The sequence below is a fragment of the Anser cygnoides genome, chromosome 3 (genome assembly GCF_040182565.1).
Source record: "Anser cygnoides isolate HZ-2024a breed goose chromosome 3, Taihu_goose_T2T_genome, whole genome shotgun sequence".
Classification (NCBI taxonomy): domain Eukaryota; kingdom Metazoa; phylum Chordata; class Aves; order Anseriformes; family Anatidae; genus Anser; species Anser cygnoides.
Genome location: NC_089875.1, coordinates 31,939,083 through 31,945,887, shown reverse-complemented (window position 1 = coordinate 31,945,887; position 6,805 = coordinate 31,939,083).

Sequence of the window (6,805 nt, the reverse complement as noted above, 5' to 3'; positions counted from 1 at the left end):
AGTGGCTGCAGGAATTCATTGAGCCCCTGATAAATGATTTCTCTTGTGTAAAAGCAAGACTGCCCACCTGAAGAGTCCTGTTTTTCTGTACTTTGTGTGGAACTCTTCCAATTGTGCTGTATAACCACGGTGACCTTATTCAAAACTGACAAAACTTGAATAATCATACAGATGCATCTTATATTTACTTTTTCATGACTCTGTTTCAGCTTGAGAAATGAAGAAAACCAGAGAGTCTGATGTGTATGGTTTCCATTATAAGAGACAAGGGAATATTTTTGTTTTGTTTTGTCAGTTGTTTTTAAATGAAAGCTTTAATTCTGTGAATAATATAGCCCCACCCAAAGTCAACTGCAGTGATATAGCACTAACTTTCTACTAAACCAGCTCCGTGTTTGTCAAGCAGCTCACCTTTACCAAGGAAAATATATAAGCATTACCTTCCAACAGAAATTACATGCATGAGATTTTTGCATATAAAAATTTTGTCTGTGCAGAAAGGGTACTTATAGATGTTGTAATACTTTTGCATATAAGAATGTATTTAGCTAAATGTACACAAAGGCTTTATTTAATTGCCTATTTAGTACTATACCAGTAGTTTCTTACATAGACCCTTTATATTATTTTAGGTATTACGCATGAGGACACCATATGTATCAGTTTGTCTGTTTCTACACAAATCTGTACCTATATACTAGTAAATTATGAAAAGAATTTCAATTCTGTTAAAAATATACCAAAGAAATTAAGGCTATTAATTCCATTAATTAAAGCTAATAATTTGTTCATTAGACAGCATGGCAGAGCCAGAGTATGACTTAGTATGAGATAACAACTCACAGAACTTATTACAAATAAGAGATGTTTACTTCTAAAGGAACCATTAACACTTAATAACACAATAAACAGCAAGAGACCAAAGTGAAGGTCTAAATATAGACTGAAGATGGCTAGAAGGCACATGAAGAGAAACCACTTGGAATGTCATCAGATTTGTATCCTCATTCCTGAAGCCCTCTCATTCCACCTTCCCTGCAGTGCTATGGGGTTGAAGTGAGCTGAGGTTAGAAACAGCTACAATGAGAATGAGCTTTGTTCTGTTGCCTGGCTGCTGTCAATGGGTTTCTGCACATCCTTGTGGTGGTTTTACTCGGGTGGGCGGCTGAGCTCCAGCACAACCGCTCTCTCACTCCCCCTCCTCAAAGAGGAATGGGGAGAAAATAGGATGAAAAGGGCTCAAGGGTTGAGATAAGGACGAGGAGATTGCACAGTAATTATCATGACGGGCAAAACAGACTCAGTGTAGGGAGATAGTAAGATTTATTACCTATTACTAACAAGCTAGAGAAGTGAGAAACAAAGGAAAGAAACCAAAAGCACCTTCCCCCCCATCCACCCTCTTCCACCTCCTCCCCCCCGAGCGGCACAGGGGAACGGGGGAATGGGGGTTATGGTCAGTCTATAGCACTTCTCGGTCACTCTCGTCCCCTGTGCTGTGGGGTCCCTCCCACAGGATGCAGTCCTTGCTGAACTGATCCGGCATGGGCTGCCCACAGGCAGCAGCTCTTTGAGAACTGCTCCAGGTATGGGTCCGTACCCTGGGGTCCATCCCTCAAGAGAGAACTGCTCCAACCTGGATCCCCCACAGGCAGCAGCTCCTGCCAGGTCACCTGCTCCTGCGTGGTCTCCTCTCCACGGGCTACAGGTCCGGCCCGGAATCTGCTCTGGCAAGGGTCTTCCACAGGCCGCAGCCTCCGTCGGTGCAGGTCCACCTGCTCCACCGTGGTCTCCTCCACAGGCTGCAGGGTGGAACCCTGCTCCACCATGGTACTCCATGGGCTGCAGGGGGACAACCTGTTTCACCATGGTCCTCACCACAGGCCACAGGGAACTTCTGCTCCAGCTCCTGGAGCACCTTTCCCCCTCCTTCTTCACCGACCTTGGCGCCTGCAAGGCGGATGTGTGATCTTGGATGTGTGATCTTCTCCTTTCGATAAGAAAATCTGGGAAAGTCATCTAGAGCAGATGGAAAGTAATTCTCAGATCCAGGAACAACCAAATTGAATCCATGGAACTTCCTTTAGGAAACTGTTATGAAAGCTTACATCCCACTGGATGTTTCTAAGATACTATCAGGAGAATTTGACCATAAAATTTCCTTTCCAAAAATCAAGGAAGTCAATGAGAGTTGTACCATACAAATACAGTTCATCTTGTAACATGTTCTTGTAATACATATCCTCTTTTGCAAAAGCATATTGGTTTAGCAAATATGACTATAAATAGAATATCCTGTTCATGATAGCTTTTTGACTTGTAGAAATGCAAGACATCATTCTCTTCCCATACATGCACTAGAAATTCTGGTCACCATTGACACGCCTTTAATAGTTTGCAATGATCAAAACTACCTTGTAAATTGCCTTCCAATCTTATTGAAATAGCCTGATACAAACTGCACCCTAATTGCTAAATTAGGACCGTGTTCTTTGCTGAGCTAATTTCCTTGCTAAATGGGCACGCTGTGTGGCAGTTAAGGACTTTTTATCACGTTATTACAATGAGGGATTATATGGTTTCATTGTAATTGAATTTTAATGAGGACTATTCTTAAGCAAATACACCTCCATAAATGATGCAGCAGTGATACGCTGTTGAGAAGCAGAGGATGACAATTTGGTGAAGCCAGCTGGACCTAGGGGAGTCTTTAAGGCTTTAATTAAAAACAGTGAGGAGTCTTTTTCTTAGCCCTGTCTCCATTCCCAGCCCAGCCATGAAGTCCAAGGGACCTGAAGATTCCTGTTTTCATCTCCAGTTATCTCAGAATCACTGAATGGGATTCTCTGTTCTGAAAGAGCAGCTTGGTTGTCATTCATTCTTAGATGCACTTAGTAATAAATATAAGAATAAAAGCAATTTGCACCCAATAGACATAATGGCCTATAGCTGATAAAGGAAAACATGGAGTATGTTGCTTGAGTTCTTGCCCATGTGTAATGGGAGTTAGATTTCCCCCAGATAGCGCAAGCTGAGTTCTAGTGGTGGATTTCAGGTGTTAAAACTTTTCCGGAGGAGCAGTAAGTGCTATTTTTGTGCATGGTAGTACAAGAGCTCTGACTTCCCCCAGAGACACCATTTCTCATTGAAGACTGATGCGGTGGAAATTACTACATCCATAAAGCTATGGAATATACAAAATCTGCTTCAAAGGATGTTCTGATTAAGAGTTAAATAGACCTCTCTCAGCTGTGCTGATTACTGAGGGGGAGGAAAACACATGTGGTGTTACACAACATCTGTGATGAGGTGTCAAAAAAGCAAGCAAATCCCAGGTGCATACCCCTCACTCCCAGCAAATACCAAATAAATACCAAAAGGCTGTATTTACAGGTGCATTACTTAGCCCCTCTTTGCTTGTACAGGAGAGGACTGTTATGGGGCAAATAAGTGGCAGATGCTTATTTCCCCAAGAAGAAATATGTCTGAAATATTATGAAACATAATTTCGTAGTGCAAATGAAAAGTTTGGGAAGCTTTAAAAAAATAATATTAATAACCCAAGGTACAAAGTAACTACTGCATTAGGTTAGTTGTCAATGTTTGTCAACAGGGATTGCGGCTATTTCTGCTCATGAATATGGAAATGAACCAAGCAATTCTCTGAAAAGGAAATGCCTTGATAAGCTCTACAGCTATTGTGTTTTAATTGCTGGTAAATACCACCTCTGATAATGGCATCTGCTGTGTACCTGTACAATCACAGTGCACTGGAATGAGCTAACGACTGCAGAGCAGAAGGCTGGCCTGAAGCCACTGCAGGTGTACACCTTAATGAGGGTCTCGTGAGGGGAGAGGTGCACTGAGCAAAAGACTTCTGAGGCTACTGAAGCTGTTGGAGCAGAGAGGGGATCGGTGTGGGTCCTTCCAACCCAAAGGAAGATACATGCACATTAAGGATGTTTGGTTGGCAACTGCCCGACTCACGTGCACACAAGCATAATACTGGCTGTAATGCCATTCTATGCTCAGATGCAGAAATATGTCTGATAACAGTTACCATAATGAGCATATTAGACACTGCTCATTGCATCTCTAAAAAGTGACCCAGGCCCAGATCTCAGTGAATCACTGTGAATTTATCATCAGAGTGCTGATATGGAAGAAAATGTGCTGATGGCAGCTGCTTTTATCTTGTAATGGAAACTACACAGTTTCCTTTACAAGACTAAATTACTAGATTTATTTCCATTTCTGGATAAAATTCCTTTACCAGAACAAAGGATTACCCCTGCCTTACCCCATTCATAGTGACATGGCTTTGGGGGCTCCTGAAATGATAGCGGTGGAGCACCACAATAAGAGAACTCATGGGCAGGAAATAAGAATATGCTCGGATTTTTTCCAGTGATCTGACTATTTAGACTTCAAACACTAAGACAGATATAAACATTTTAAATACCTGATCACTAAATTAAAATATCCCAAACCAGATTGCAGCACCACTTAGTGTTGAAGACACCAGGAACCTTGGATACTTGCTGTGCTACTGAGAGGTCGTGCACCATAGGGAAAGTCTGTTCACTTCTCAGTCCCTTTTTTCTTCTTACCCTTCTGTTCAGGCACATGCTGAGGTTCAGACTGTCTGCCTGTGCAACCAAGTTGCAAGTGTTCAGGTCTTCCTCAGGTTGAAAGGAATGAGGGTCTTCTGTTCACTTAGCGTGCTATTTCATGTGCCACTTGCAATAAAGGAAAAGTATTTCTAGATCTACCTAGAGAACCTGTCATTTCATATTCAGGCAGTAAATCCTTCCTGGGTTCTTAGGAGCTTTCTTAGGTAGCATCTTCACATCTCCTTTTGCTTTTTAGGGCCCTTTTTGGTCTACCACCTTCCTTGGCATGGTGCTTTCATACCAACAGCCAATTAAACTCCACTACACCACTCTCACTCCCCCTCTTCAAAAGAAAAGGGGTGGGATAAAATGAGTTGAGATAAGGATAATTCAATTAAAAAAAAAAAAAAAGGCCATGTGGAAGCAAAGAGAGAGAAAACTGCTACCAAACATTTTGTTATAGAGTGTTAGGTTTAGTGATGCAGTGGCTGGAGGAGGACACGACAGTGCCTTTTAATCAGATTATCCACCAACAATTTCATCAGAGAAACCAAAAAATACACATGGAGAGTGAAATAAACTCTTAACCCTCAAAGTGCTCTTTCCAAGAGAAGGAATTAGACATGTAGGTTCAAGGCTCTATGAGAAAAGTTTATACTTCACTTTTTTGGTATATCAAACCAACACTCTACAAATAGAGATGTAATAGTTAATAATAACACAGGAATGTCCTGCAGAGCTATTAAGCCTACAAACTCATTCCCCAGAGCATACATACCTCTCACCTTCTCTCCTGTTCTGTGCAAGTACCGTTGCTTCAAACGTGTTGTCTGTATTATGTAGCTGTGGCAATACACTGCCTTCTGTTTTGACAATTTGATTACACACACATTTACTCTTATTTCAGCTTGGTTGCTCTGTTAAACTGTCATGCTGCTGAGAGGGAGTGAGGGGAGAAGCTGAACCCTATAGCTCTGTGCAGTCTTGCTCTTCCCAGGGAATTGAATCTGTGGGGCCCTACTCCATGCTTGTCAGTTGCTAGGAATGGTTATCAATAGCAGCATCTTTGCGGGATGGAAGACCACATATTGCACTTTGACCTTTCCTTGTCAATCTAAATAAGACTAGACATATAGCTAAGAATTTATTTAGTGCCAGTTTTAAACTGCTGTGTCCAGGGACAGATACTTATTACTAAAGGAATAAAGAAGGCAAGAATCTTCATTCACTACTTCAGTCTCTTGTTATGTCTAACCCTACAGTTACTTGACACTTACAGCCTTGCGGCTGACCTAGTTTAGGGTCAATACTATCCATCATTATTTCCTGTCTCTGTGGGCAAGATTCAGTTGAGGGTGTTTTTTTGTTCGTTTGTTTTTGTTTGGTTGGTTGATTTTTGTGTGTATGAGTTTGGTTTTTTTTGTTTGTTTGTTTGTTTTTTCTTGTGCTTATACCTATTAGAAGGTGAACCTAAACATTCAGTGCTGTTTTGCTCTTTTCTTCACTTCAGATTTTCTTTGCCAGATGGCTTGTGAGGTACCTTGTTTTCTGGAAATTCAGGGCCCAGTGTTTGTATGAAAGGCACTTTCAGTCTTTATCCCAACACGATTTCCTTTGAAAACAAGCAGTACTGAAGCAAATGTCACTTTGCTACTTTGGCTTTTTTCTGTTTCCCTTTTAGTATACAAAAGCCCTGGCATGGTTTCAAACTGACTGACAGAAACACTTGTTTCTTCTCGGGAACCCTTTCCCAGTGCTAGACATGTAGAGCTGTGCAGGACCCATGGGCCAGGACTAAGATGAACTTTCTAAGTTTGTTTCATGTTCAGAGTAGTCAAACTTGAGGAAAACAACCACATTGCAGGGGAATGCAATGTACAATACCAGTTATCAGGGTAACTTTTGCAGGCTTGTACGCCCATGGAGAGAGACTTGTGCCTTTGGCTAAAAGGCTGGACTTAGACATGAGTGAACATCAGCAAACACAAAACAGAGCTGTTCACTCTCATGCTGGGAAGCATCACAGATGCAGATCACAAGTTCAGTCTCTTTTATACACTCAAAATTCATATAGCTCATATCAAGCTTCTTCATCAAACATACTAGTTTATTTGTGGAATGTCATAAAACCAATAAGGAAGTCTGAGTACCTGCTCCTTCTATCCCAGTCCGTAACCCAAGGACTTGAAATG